Consider the following 15123-nt stretch of genomic DNA (forward strand, 5'->3'; position numbering starts at 1 on the left):
ACCATCGGCTGCTGGTATTCAAAATGGCGCCAATAGCCTTTGACCTTACTGTGTCATAGGGGCTACCAGTGCCATTGGTCGGCCCCTGTCACATGGTATGAGCAATGGACGGCTGGCGCCATCTTGTGCTCTTACCATGTGACAGGGGCTGACCAATGGCACCGGTAGCCCCTGTGACATAGTAAGGGCAAAGGCTATCTGCGCCATTTTGATTACCGGCAGCCGATGGCCTGAGTGTAGATCACTCCCGGACCCCCGCTGGACCACCAGGGATTTTTGACAAGTCTTGGGGGACCCTCCTGACCTCCACAAGACTTGCCAAAAGTCCCTGGTGGTCCAGCGGGGGTCCGGGAGCAACCTCCTGCACTCAGGCCATCGGCTGCCAGTATTCAAAATTGTGCCGATAGCCTTTGCTCTCGTTATGTCACAGGGGCCGACTAATGGCACCAGTAGCCCCTATGACACAGTAAGGGCAAAGGTCTTGGGGGACCCTCCTGACCCCCACAAGACTTGCCAAAAGTCCCTGGTGGTCCACCGGGGGTCCGGGAGCGATCTTCTACACTCGGGCCGTCAGCTGCCGGACCCCCGCTGGACCACCAGGGACTTTAGGCAAGTCTTGTGGGGGTCAGGAGGATCCCCCAAGACCTTTGCCCTTACTGTGTCACAGGGGCTACCGGTGCCATTAGTCGGCCCCTGTGACATAGCGAGAGCAAAGGCTATCGGCACCATTTTGAATACTGGCAGCCGATGGCCTGAGTGCAGGAAGTCGCTCCCGGACCCCCGCTGGACCACCAGGGACTTTTGGCAAGTCTTGTGGAGGTCAGGAGGGTCCCCCAAGACTTGTCAAAAGTCCCTGGTGGTCCAGCGGGGGTCCGGAAGTGATCTGCACTCAGGCCATCAGCTGCCGGTAATCAAAATGGCGCAGATAGCCTTTGCCCTTACTATGTCACAGGGGCTACCGCTGCCATTGGTCAGCCCCTGTTACATGGTAGGAACACAAGATGGCTCCAGCCATCCATTGCTCATACCATGTGACATGGGCCGACTAATGGCACCGGTAGCCCCTGTGACATAGTAAGGTCAAAAGCTATCGGCACCATTTTGAATACCGGCAGCTGACGGCGTGAGTGCAGTAGATGGACCTGGTGGTCCAGCGGCGTGAGTGCAGTAGATGGCTCCCGGACCCCCCGCTGGACCACCAGGGAGTTTTGGTAAGTTTTTGGGGGGGGGGGTTTAGGAGGGTGGGGGGTTGTAGTTAATTAAATTTTAGCTGGGAAACGAATAAGATTGAATGCATGAACGTATCAGGGGCCCCCCTTGCCGAATGCAACGTATCTGCCCCCTGACGAATACGAATACCGAATTCAACATATGCGGTCCCTCTGCACATCCCTAGTACTGAGCATTTGAATATGAGCCTATAAGTTCCATGTTTTGAAGCTAGAAATATTCCTGATTGTTATTCTGTTTTAGATGCTATATTTGTTTTCATTAACATGACCTAGATGGATGAAGAATTTTTCCCATAGAAACAAAATATGAAAAACCCTTTGGTACAGCTACCCCATATTAAGAAATACCAGAAAAAAAAGAATTCACATAGTAGGAACACAAGATGGCTCCGGCTGTCCATTGCTCCTACCATGTGACAGGGGCCAACCAATAGCACCGGTAGCCCTTGTGACATAGTAAGGTCAAAGGCTATCGGCGCCATTTTGAATACCGGCAGCCGACGGCGTGAGGGCAGTAGATGGACCTGGTGGTCCAGCGGACCCTCCGCTGGACCACCAGGGAGTTTTAGTAAGTCTTGGGGGGGGGGGGGTCAGGAGGGGGGGGGGTTTGTTTAAATTCGTTCCTTTAGATGGCCGAATAATTCGGTGAAGATTTGTTGTATTCGTGGAGAATCGCGATACGTTTCGCTTCCCCACGAATACAACGAATATGGCCCTATACGTTGCGGATTACCAATACTTTGCAAACGAATGCACACCCCTACTCAGTACTTAGCTGGACAAATTGTGGTTTTTGACATTTCTGCCATATTCATTAGCTCTGGCTTAGCCAGCTAAGTTGTTATCCGTATAAATAAAAAAAAAGCTTAGCTGGATACGGAGGCTTTCTGGGGTTGTTTCAGGGCAAGGCTGACATGGCTGGATAACTCTAATATTCAGAGTTATCTGGGTGAGTTATCCAAGTAAGTTTATCTGAATACATTTTGGACTGCCTCATGACACATCCAGACATCTGGGTAACTTTGATTTCTCTGGATATATTCAGCTGCACAGCCACACTGATGATTATTCCATCTAAGTTATCTGGATAAGTTTATCTGGATAATTTACCTGGACTACCTGCAGTTGAATATCGACCTCATACTCCCAAAAGCATGTCTCATAACAAAGATGAAATGTATATGTTAAATTATTTTGCAGGGTAAACAGAGAGAACTGCCCCCCACTCCACCCTGCCCCTAGTAGTTTTAGTAGTTCACTAATAATGAAGTTTTGGGGGAAGTTATTTAAAAAAATCATAACAAAGATAAAGTCAATCAAAGTCCTTCAGAATAATTAAAGGGTCGATTTTCAAAGCAGCGTGCACATGGATGCGATCATTTTATAACATGCGTGCAGCAGTGCACACATGTTATAAAATATGATATCCGCACGCACATGCACAGTGGATTTTAACATCCGGGCATGCATGTGTGGGCAGCCTGCGACTCGCACATGAAGGGGGGGGGATTTTCGATAATTCACGCATCAATGCGATCAGGCCTTTGCCCACTTCCCTCCCAGTCTGCTCCAATTAAGGAGAGGACTGGGAGGGAACCTTCCTTTAGTCCTGCCTACCCTACCTATTCTACCTACCCTTCCTCCCTTTACCCCTCTCCTTCCCTCTCCTCCGCGACCCCCAGACTAACCCTACCTATCTCCTTTTTTTATTTTCATACTTACTGCTTCTTGGGAGCAGAAGTAAACTCTGTTCGCTGGTGGGCTGCTGGAGTGTGCTTCCCTGGGACAGCGGCTAATGGCGTTGTCCCACCACACCCCCCCGCCACACCCCTCCCCGCCCAGACCATGTCTCTCGTCCCACCCCTTTTGCAGGGCCTGGCACTTCTGCGTGTAACGGGGATTACGCATGTGGCTGGGTCCGTTCTAAAATGCGTGTGGCACATGCAAAGCCTGGCCATGGGCGTAACCCCCGGATTTTACACACACAGCCCTTTTAAAACCAAGCCTTAAATGCATGACCCCAAGAACCTTGAATATTATTCACAAGTTAGGGTGGGGCGTTAGGTATATGATATTTTGTGCCAATTATCCAGATAAAGAAAAGATTTTCATATATAATTAGGAAGCTATCAGGTACTAAATAAATCACTAGTGTATACACGTCATCATTAATCAACATTTAAAATATTTACAAGAGATTGTGAGCACTGTCCCCGGGCTGCATCTGTACACAACTGCTTACTTTCAGAGAAATTTCTGCTTTTATGCACCTGATGGGAGTTAAGTGGTTTGTTTTCCCCTATTAAGTGATTTTCTCCTCCTGTTCTTGAAGAATGGATGATTATTCTTAATAAAATCAGTTTTGTTGACTTTATATTCTTGATTCTTTCATCAGCCTTTTAAAAACCTATTTCATTTCATCAATGGAGTACATTGACAGAGCAACGCTATTTATTCATTAACAGGTTAAACCATATCCAGCATACAATACATGGGTTCATGCTGAGGAGCCAGGTGCATATCCTTCCTATTTAAAAGACAGTCTTACAGTTGTATTCTTTTCAGACCCTTGGCATGTTCAAGGTCATTGGACTTTAATAAGCATTGCTTGATGGGTATTTCCGAACACAGGCTTAGCACTTTATTAATTTCTCATGCCCTTTGTTAAAAGAATCAAAATATAGAAATCTTCTGGGAATGGAGAAGAAACTGTGCATTTTGCTTTCCATTTCACCACTGAGAAATATTACTGTTGCACTTCCAACAATGGACCGACTGCTATATCTTCCCAAGCAGCAAATAATTGTAAATACGGAAGCTCACCAAAAACCACTACCAAGAAATCATGTGTGTTAGATATAATCTAAAACCAGCATGGCCTTTATTGCAATCATGAGTTGTTACTGTTTTGTTTGAATGCTCAGAATATAAGTGCAGATCGCTTTTGTTGTGTAGTGAAAGGTCATGCAACTATATACTATCTCATAACATTTCTGAGCGCTTAATGGCTTCTGCTTTTCTGAACAGGAATCATTAAACAAATTCATAAATCAATGAAGCACACTGATGCATTACTTTAATTATCATTTCTGCTCAGATGGTTGGTTTATATAATGTAATTGTTTACTGTGTCTGAGTAGTATGAAGGAGCAGCATGGTAGCACCCATTTTGCGATTCTATACTTTTTTTCTCATTTTTATACAAGAAGTGAAGAATACTTATTAAGAACATGTAATGTTTGCTCTTGCTTTTCCCAAATTTTAAATTTAAGCTCAGTTATACTGCTTGCATGCTTCTGAGTACACAAAATGGTTTTAAATACCCTATTTAATAATGGGTTATCCCAGTGTTACAGCTAGGGAAATAAGTTGTTTCAAAATCTGGCCCTTAATATAATTAAATGATTCTGATTACTTTTTTTGAAGGTTCAGTGTTCAAGAAAGAAAATGACCCTTGAAATGTTGTGAATAAGAACATTTTCCATATGTAACCCCCCACATTAAAGATGTATTTTGCTGATAGTGAATGAGAAACCATGAATATTTCTTTAAATATTCACTGTTTTCACAGCTAAAAAAATGTGACTAAGACTTGATAAGGTTTCAGCTTTAATGTCTATATTTCAATAATTTCAGCTCACAGAATACAGTTTTACTTTCAGAATGATTTGTCTGCTAACACAAATGTTCACTACCAAACTGCTATATTGTGACTACTTGTATTGGATTGCTTATGGTAGCAATCGTGATGCTTTATCAGTAGAGAGTTGTTATAGTAGCTCTCTCTGGAAGGGAATGGAAGTCATTTAGCCAAACACATTTGATCATTTTGAGTAAAATGTTAAAATGATTTGGCTCCACATTAGCCAAGCTGGTATCCTTCTGATAAGATCCGAGATATTCTGAATGCATTTGTAGTGGACAGGGAGTCAGCAATGAAGTCTGACATGGCCCTTTTGGAGTTCGTCCAAGAAAATTGGTGCCCTGGGTGACTATAAAGGAATGTCTCCTGATGAAGCCATTTTTGAACATGCTTCAGATATTTGGATTTGCTCTTAGGGGCCTATGTACTAAATTAGAATCCAAAACAGGCACACAGAGGCCCATATACTTGTGCATATGGGCACACTTGTGTGTTACAAAACAGGCCAGGCCTGTGTATATATGCTCTTAATTTTAAGACTGTTCGAGCACAGCAGAGCAATGTTGCATTTGAGACGCGCAAGTGCAGGAACGTTATATCAGGTGCGTGTCCAGGTCATGACCAGTTTCACCAGTTCATCCACCAGTTTACCTAGTCTATAGCTAGGTCCTCAAGACCACCCCCCCCCCCCTAATTCTTTAGTCTGCACTCCCCCCAGTTAACCCAGACCCCTCAAGAACTTCATGCGTGGCTAGAAATTGCTTTATTCTTTCTTACACCTCATCTATAGCAGAAGTAAAATTGCTCTGAAATGGACCTAGTCACGCACCCAGATACATAGCTCCATGCACGCATATCTCTTGGCCTCACCCTTGGAATGCCCATTCCCCTCCTACATTCCACCCTTCTTTTCCCCGATGCAAGATATTTGCGCATTGGTACTTGTGCACACATGTGCGTGGCCAAAAAAATTGTATGGACATATGTGTGTGCTAGATGTGCGCCCATCTCCCGATTATGGCGTGCATCTGGCTTTTAAAATTCACCTTAAAATTTTTTAACATGTCTGCTAAAATGTACAGTTGAATGCATGCATAATTAATGTGCATTTCAACACCAAAATGTATAGTGTCTATATGCTATAAGTACTATATAGCTTTGGCCACTACAAAAATAGCACATATGCAGTAAATTGAGCTTATTTAGTTCTCTTTTTCTCATGGCTTCATCACCTTATTTAAAACCTGCATAAAAGTTATTCAAGGACATGGAGGTAGTTGTCAGTCATAAGAAGAAAAGTAAGAGAGCAACTAGACCTCAAGAGAGGAGGAGCATAGAGGTCCAGGAGAGCAGAAAACAGACATCAATGTGACTTGTGTTGTATCTTGTACTTCCTTTGTGTACTGCTTTCTATTTTTCATTGTTCCAGTTCAATTAGTGAGAGGGTGAGTGAGAGTATGTTTCTGTCCATCATGTTTCTATGTCAGGAAGAATCTTGGAAGAGTAGTCGGACAGGAAATAATTGGTTAGAACAGAGGATGGAAATGGGTGAGCATTAGAGAATAGGGATGAGCAGTCCCAAAACATTTGGTTTAGTTTGTTTTTTTCATTTCAGGTTTTTTTAAAAAAAAATGTATTCAATTTATTTAATGTTTGGGGGTTTTTTTTGGTTTGGATTATTTTTCAAAAATTAAACAAGAAAATAACCCAAAACAAAACAAAATAAAAACCAAACCGAACAAAATAAATAAACCCTGGCCAGATCTTCCTGGGCCAAAAGGTTGCCTGAGTCCAGCATTGAGGCCTAGGCCTGACCTGGGCCCATGAACAGGACCCATCCCTGTGTAAAATTGTCTGAGCCTGGGTGTTCCCATACCAGCTCCTACTTGCTCCCTTCCTGGATCCTGATTATAAAAGGGTAGGAGCAGTACCCACTCCTTCCCAGATCCCGGCACGTTAAAACTGGTGCTGTCTAGTTGGAGGATGGCAATAAAGTGACATCACATTGATGCCTTCCACTGGTGCGACCATTGCCATTTTGATGAACAGCCATATATTCCTATGGCTGAACATCAAAATGGAGCTGATCATACTGGAGGCTATTTAGCACATGTTAAAAATGGTATGAATGGATCATTTTGTCTTCTTCTGATCACAGATCCCCCTACCAGTCTCTTCCTTCTGGATTCCTCTTTTCTTCTTCTTGATTTCCTCATCCTCTCCTTCCTCTACACATCTATTCTTCTATTCTTTTCTCTCCATCCTCAGCTCTCTTCCCTTTCTTCCTCCTCCCCAGCTTCAATCACCAAGATCCCTTTTGCTCCTATAAAGAATCAAACAAATTAACTGGACAAAGAAATGTCAGAAAATAGCTTTATTTTATAAAGTAAGGAAAAACATATATTTTAATATGCAAAAGTATATGGACAATTATGCAAATATGCACATAATTGATGCAAATTAAAAAAAAAATCTGCCATAGGAAACCAGGGGCCACAGTTACTTATTGATTATGTATACATCTGAAATTCCTATCAATCTAAATCTAGCTAAAATCTATCCATTTGAGGTTGACTTCAAATTACATCGAAACATAGAAACATAGAAATGATGGCAGAAAAAGACCAAGTAGTCCATCCAGTCTGCCCAGCAAGCTTATAGTATCATTAGTGTGCCATACAGGTCTCCCCTATAATGGTAGCATGTGCCACACCATGCAAGTCACCCCCATACTTAGTTTCCCAAAACATCAAAGACAAGGCCCTTGTTGGTTGCGCTCTGAGCCCAATTCCCCATTACCACTTGCCTGTTGAAGCAGAGAGCAATGTTGGTTGCATTATCTCCATGCTTATTTGTTTTCCCAGACTGTAAAATTAATTTCTTTGTTGGTTGCTGTCTGAAACTAATTCCCCGTTTCCTCTTTTCCCCCCTGCCTTTAAAGCAGAGAGCAATAATGGAGTTCCATCAACAGTATGAAGGCTGATTGGTTAAGGGTAGTACCTACCACACCAGCAAGTTTACCCCTATGCACTCTTTCCCTCATTTCCATCCTGTAGCCTTTAGGGATCCACAGTGTTTATCCCATGCCCCTTTGAAATCCTTCACCATTTTTGTCTTCACCATCTCCTTCAGAGGGCATTCCAGGCATCCACCACCCTCTCCATGAAGAAATATTTCCTGAGTCGCCTTCCCTGGAATTTCAATTCGTAACCCCTAGTTGTTTGATCACCTCTACTTTTTCCATACCTTATCCAATTATGCTTTTGTCTCATGAATCCAGTTGCAAGAATAAATTTATAGGACGTTTTACCAGTTTCTGACTTCATTTATAACAAAAGAAATGATTCAACCATATAAAACATTATTATTCACATTTTACAAGATACATGCTTCTTTATTGTAGGTTATATCCAATTCTTAATCCTCACTTTTATGGTAAATTTATGTTTGGCTAGCATATATAGGATTAGCATCATCAGGAAATTGTGCAACATATCTATCAGCATTGGAATGGATCCTTACCCGTTCAAGTTACAGCTGTAAACACTAAAATGACCTATTTTACATCATTTTTGTACTGTATCCAAAACAGGAGCAAGCTAATATAAAATAGGGTCATCAAGATGACAGAAATACAACTGTCATGTCCAATATGCACAATCCCTTGCTAGCTGCTACTTAACTGTAGCACTTCCAAAATTTTTTTAGTTAATAATACATTAAGGGGTTGATTCACAAAATAGTGTGGGCTTTTCCATATGTGTAAACACATATTTATAAGCGCACACATGAACGTAAAATTAATTAAAGATTTAGTATTAGTATTTCAGTTAAGTATATAGAGAGATGATTCAATGGCCAGGTTAGAGTGGGAAATCAGAGATTTTTATGGTAATGGGGACCGAGCACTACTACTGTGGAAATCTTAAGGCGTTGCTCATTTGCATACTGTGGCCATAGTAAATGCCATGTTACAGTGTACACATTAGGGCCTGGATTCATCATCCTTTGCAGAATGATGAATCCTGCGAAAATGGGGGGCGAGGGGATGAAGGGGGGGGGGGCGGGCCTGTGAAAGCCCGCAGCCTTCGCACCATGGTGGTGCACCAGCTGCCAGCTTTTGCACGAATAGCGCCACCATGAAAGGTGGTGCTATTTTCCATGCTACTGCCGACGATAATGTTAGTAACATTATTGCCGGCAGCGAAGCCACTGCCGACTCCACCCCCTCCCCACCCCGACTCCTCCCCTCTCCCTAATTTGCATTATATCGCATGCGAAAAGACCCTTTTCGCATGCGATAAGGCCTTATCACGTGCATTCACATTCTTGTGGCCACAAATATAAAAACTTAATTCCATCTCTAGAGGTGTTAAGTGTTTGTTATAATTGTGGCATTAACATGGATGCATTAGATAACACAAAAGATGCTACATTAAAGTTAGCTGATTTGCATATTTTTACAATTTATCAGCATATCTACCTTTTTTTTTACATTAGCCCATATTAGTATTGACAAAAACAATTTACCATTAATACAAGTTCAATAACAACATTCTAACCAGCTAGCCAGAGGAAGAACCACACAAATCAGATGCAGTAAACTGCAGGAGCCGAGTAAGGGATGTTCCAGCTGTTTCCCTCACTGTGAGTCCTGTTCCTGGGGCCCAGAAACTTGCCTGAGGCTATGTAGGTCTGGTGGCCACACACAATACCCACTGATGTCTTTAGAGCCTAATTTTGAAACAAAGGCCCACCATAGCTATTTGAAGAACCCAGATGCTGCAACAGCCAAGTGAGGATGTTCCAGCTCTCTTCCTCACTGTGAGACCTGTTCCACCTGGGACTCAATGCCTTGCCTGTGCTGTGTCGGTAAAACAACAATATCAGTAACACTTTAAAAATGTAAAGGAAATTTGTCAGCAAAGTTCTTAATTTTAGATGACTTTATAGAGCCTGGGCCTATCATTAAAAGTTTTTCCTATTTTATGTCTTGTTTAAAAGTAAAGTCTCTTGTTAGAACGACACTTATAAAAAAAAAAAAGCCATCATGCTCCATAAACAATGGCATTTATTCTGCAGTAGGAGAGGATCCCCTTTCCTGGGCCGGAGAGGGGAAGAGAAAAAAACTGCTGTCAGACTTGAATCCCCTTCCCCAGACCGGAAGGAGAAAAGGGAAGAGAGAGTAATTGCCTTTGCCCTTCCCTCAGCGTGAAGAGCTTATGGGCACCTAGAAAACACCTGCTGGGGACCAGGAGAAATGTGAAGAGTTAGCAAAGTGCCAGGAATCCCCGTCCTTGAACCCAAGGAAAGAGAGCAGGAGAGAAAAGTTGCTGGGCCCAGGAAGCTCTTCTTCTAGTTCTGGGAAGAGAGAAGAAGAGGCACAGACTCACTGCAAGCTCGGGGATCCCGTTCACAAGTATTGTGATTATAATTATGATTATTATTGCTTTTATTACATGTAGGATCTAATTTGTTGAGTTCATGTTCAAATGGACTCTGAGGAAACAAAGGGAGAAATTAATTATATTCAATTCATAAATATATGGTTACCTGCTGGCTCCAGTTTCTCAGGATAGGCAGGTCCAATCCTGGTTTTTTCCCATTACATGTGTGGACTTGTAGGTCAAAAATCCAAAGGAAAAGCAGGCCCTAGGTGTACTTACTTTTAAGTAGTACACCTTAATCAGATATCTATTTATGAGCAAACTGTCAAATTTCTTTCTTTGTCCTTGAAAATTCCCAAAGATTTAAATGGTAATTACCATCCAAGTCAGGTAATGAATGTGCATTAATGAAGTCTTTTTTAGTGGATGGAAGGCCTGCTTTAACAGATACATGTACATTCTAAGTCAGACAAATTTGAAATTGCTCCTGAGGGAGGAGTTGGAGGTTTTTAAAACAGATTGCCTGATGACAAGCCGTTTTCAAATAATGCCTGGAAATACACCAGGGATTGTGTAAATCATGTCAAAAAAAAAAAGGAAAAGGAACTCTGGAACAAAGAAAGGGAAGAAATGACATCATTGTTTAATCCACTGAGACTAAATTATGTCCATATGATGTTCAGTACTTACAGTCTTGTCTCAGGGTAACTGAACAAATGATCAAAAGTGGACTCATTTTGTTTCATTTCAGTTATCTCATTCTGTTCATACATAATCAGAATATATATGTAGGCTCAGCCTTAAAGCTGACATCATCAGTCACATACTCTTCCTATGAGTAACACTTAACTGCGCCAATCTAGAAATCTAGAATAAGGCCATGTATAGAGTAAAACTGATGATATTTGGCAATTATTTTTTTCTAGCTTTTCTGCAATATTTAGAGATTCAAGAAATCATTCATTGAGGTCCATAATCAAACTGGTTTGTCCAGGTAAACTTTGAGATTCCCAGACAAATTCTAAGATTTAAATTTCCACTCTTCTAACTGGATAACATATACCCTGGTAAGTCGTTACCCGGATAAAATGTATCCAGATAATTGGGGGTGGCCATTCTCCAGGGTACTTTTTGCCTGTGGACTTTGCGCTAATTTTCAAAGAGAAAGTGGGTGCATACTTTCACTTTGAGATTTGCTGCAGGAACTTTTTCCATAGAAAAAAAAAACATATGTAGTGTTGAAAAAATGCATGCTATTTTTTTCCTCTGACCTAAACACACCCCCAGTAATACTTTCCTCTACATGCTGCTAAAAATATGTATATTGAACAATTTGCAATCTTTTAGCCTTATTGAGGGAGGGCAATAGTCAGACAGCCAATTGTTTACATGAAGAAATTGCTATTTACCCACATAAATGGCTTTGAATCTTATCCTCCACAAAGTTTCTTATATTTAAGAATCTGCAGTGTGATTTTCTGTTATAAAATCCTTATTTTCCTATCTTTTAAAAAATAATTAACAGTGTGGAGCCTCATAGAGCTAAACTAGCAAATAAATTTATGATATGCCTGTTCTCTGAAAGCTACAATTGACTTTTAGCTCTGAACAATCATTTTATTATTATATATTTTGCCAGTTCTAATAAATAAATGCCATATAAAAGGCCAGTGCTAACAATAGTAACCATTTGATTTTTGAGCTTTGTCAAATATATGCACCTCTTAATTCAATATTACCTAAAGGCAATGCCCATTGTGGTTTCCAATACATGACCTGATCTTTTGTAATGTCAACCATCATTTCTGTTTTTTCAAAGGGAAACTTTATACTGAAATATAGCTAAGGCTAATAGCTACAAAATACTTCAATATAGTTAAGGCTAAAGCTTTTTAGAGGTATGTTTTTATTTTGAAACAACATGAAAACCATAATGAAACACTCTGTTTCTTTATGTGTCTTTTCAAAATGAAATGAAAAAAAAATGTGTTGGGATTTCCTTTTCATTTCTGGCTGCATGCACAAACTTCCAAAAATACATGCAAATGAACATTTTTGTTCTTTTCCGAAGTACTACTGATTTGGTTCATTTCATTCAGAATCAAATTTTTCTTGTGCAAAATGTGTTTGTTTCAAACAAATGCACATCCCTACTTATTCCCAGACCTAGTAGGTGGCAATCCCCATACGTGCCTGAATAATAATTGTTAATGGACCTGTCCTCCAGAAACTTGTCCAAATCTTTTTAATACCTCGCTATATTATTATCGTTGACCACAAACGCCAGCAACATATTCCACAGCTTAGTCATGCATTGACAAAAAATACTTTTGAAGTTTGTTGTAAATCTGATATGGCAACTCCACAGTTCTGAACTATCTGAAAGGATAAATAACTACTTCCTATTAACCTGTTACACACTACGCACTGATTTTGTAAACCTCTGCCATATCTTCTCTCAGCTATCTCTTCTCAAAGCTGTAGAACTCCAATATGTTTAGTCTTTCATCATATGAGAGCTATTATATCTCGTTTATTTTTTGTTGTACTCCTCTATTCTTTTTTTGCAATGGGGTGACAAGAACTGCACAAAAAACTCCAGGTATGGGCACACCATATATCTATACAAAGGTGTAGTGTGGCCGTGGGGTGAGATATTTGCCCTGCTTTACCCAGCAAAAATAAAGCCCAAACACTGAGAAAAATTGGCAAAAAAATATATATATGAGCTTTAATTCCTATACAAGAATTAGCAGTAATATAACTCACAGTATACATTTACCCAAAAATTATAGGCAATGAAATCAGCAATGTAGCAGCAAAGCATGGAATATCTTAACCTAGCATATAGCTAAATATGTAAAAGTAATACCACATGAAAGAGCATATATATAAGACCATATAAGAGAATGGTCTAAAATATTATTTACAGTACGAATGTCCCTGACTGATGACTACCTCATTTCATTTTCAACAATGTCTATGAAGAAGGGCCTCAGTGAGGGAGATGATAGTGCACCTAGCACTGTTGTCATCACAGACAGGTATAGATAGGGTCAGTTGACCATTCAGTGCAAAGAACTGCTGCCAGACCACCTTCTTAAATATACTTAATGGTGGAACTAGTACTGGGCTACCATCCAGGATGGGATAACAGCCAGATCAGGACTAACAGTATAGGAATTTCTCTGACTGCATGAACATATTTTGATTCTCTGTTCTTGTCATCACACTATGGGCCTCATTTTCTAAAGTATCGCAGGCCTGCGATACTTTAGGAAATGAGGGGCGGGGGGCCAAAACAGGGGGCGGGCCTGCGCTAGCCGGAAGCAATCGCACCGTCGCGGTGCGATCACTGCCGGTTTCGCACCCAATAGCGCCACCATAGGAGGTGTAGCTATTGGGAGCGAAATAGGATGCAAAAAGGGCCTTACCTTTTTGCTGTCCACGGCGTTGGTGCAGAGTCGGCCCCAGTGACGCCTCGACTCCTCCATTTCTGGGGCCGACTCCTGGTATCGCACGCGATAAAGGACTTTTCGCGTGTAAAAGGTCCCTTATCGCGTGCGAGCCACTTAGAAAATGAGGCCCTATGAGAGGTCTATAAGTTGTATGTTAGATATCATGTGCAAATGGGTGCCTCATCTCTCATTGAAAGGTACTTCCTCATTCCTGAGCTGTTGGGGTATTTTAATATCTTTCTACATGTCTCCTCTTATTGTCACTGCAGTATCTTCTTAATGGATCTTCTAAACAAGAGAAATATTCCAGTATCTCCTTATAACAGAAATGTTTCTCTCTTGTTAAACACTTAAAAGAAATGCTTTTAAAGTATAAAGTCTGATCTCAGAATAGTTTCTGTCTTTTAACTGAACATATTATAAGGCAGAATATTTTAAGATATAGAAAGATCTCTTCCTGCCTATCTGGGCATGCATTCAGCTGTAGACAGGTGCTTCCTCTTTTTGTAGGCTTAGCTTAGAATTGGGCAGAAAGCCAGTTCTGGGTATATAGCCAAGGATTATCTACTTCCCTAATCTGGATGGTCTACTTCCTTAATCTTTAGCAATCCTGGGCTGCAAGCCAGTTCTGGGCATACAGCCAGGGATGATCTACTTCCTTAACTTAAAGTAACAGATATATCTTTCTGAGACTAAAATTACTTATAAAAAGCAGATACCTTGGTACCTTGGTACCTTCTAGGCATCATATGGTTGTTTGCTTCTAATGGCAATGTATCTATTTTAAGAGTTCTGAGATGATAGCAGATATAATGGCAGATTTGTCTTTTCTGTCAGGAGAAAGTGCTTTTATAATATCTTAAGATCACAAAATACAGTTTCATATAGCTAAAACCAACTATAATGGGGCGGATTTTAAGAGCCCTGCGCGCCAGTGCGCCTATGTTCAATAGGCCTACCGGTGTGCGCAGAGCCCCGGGACTCGCGTAAGTCCCGGGGTTTTCCGAGGGGGGCGTGTCGGGGGCAGGGCCGAGCGGCGTGCCGTTTTTGGGGCGGGACGAGGCATTTCGGGGGCGTTTCGGGGGCGTTTCGGGGGCGTGGTTTTGGCCCGGGGCGGTCCGGGGCATGGCCACGCCCTCTGGAACCGCCCCCGGGGTTGCGTCTAGGCGCGCCAGCGGCCCGCTGGCGCGCGGGGATTTACTTCTCCCTCTGGGAGGCGTAAATCCCCAACAAAGGAAGGGGGGGTTTAGACAGGGCCAGGGGGGGTGGGTTAGGTAGAGGAAGGGAGGGGAAGGTGAGGGGAGGCCTTGGAGGGAACGGCGGCAGGCTGTGCGGCTCGGCGCGCGCCGGCTACATGGAATAGGCAGCCTTGCGTGCGCCGATTCAGGATTTTAGCGGCTACG

At 41.9% G+C, this 15123-nt stretch overlaps 1 long non-coding RNA gene across 2 annotated transcripts in view; it reads right to left on the minus strand.

Annotated features, from left to right (window-relative positions):
- The window catches only part of LOC115099953, a 403601-nt gene that overhangs the window by 360393 nt on the left and 28085 nt on the right, over positions 1-15123 (minus strand). Inside the window, exon 2 of one of the 2 annotated variants that reach the window (XR_003858921.1) lies at positions 7044-7198. The exons of the other annotated variant lie outside the window; for it this stretch is intronic. This is a non-coding gene — a long non-coding RNA (uncharacterized LOC115099953). The remainder of the gene's footprint in view (positions 1-7043; positions 7199-15123) is intronic. 2 annotated transcript variants of the gene reach the window in all.

Source organism: Rhinatrema bivittatum, chromosome 10, assembly GCF_901001135.1.
Source record: "Rhinatrema bivittatum chromosome 10, aRhiBiv1.1, whole genome shotgun sequence".
NCBI classification, from domain to species: Eukaryota; Metazoa; Chordata; class Amphibia; order Gymnophiona; family Rhinatrematidae; genus Rhinatrema; species Rhinatrema bivittatum.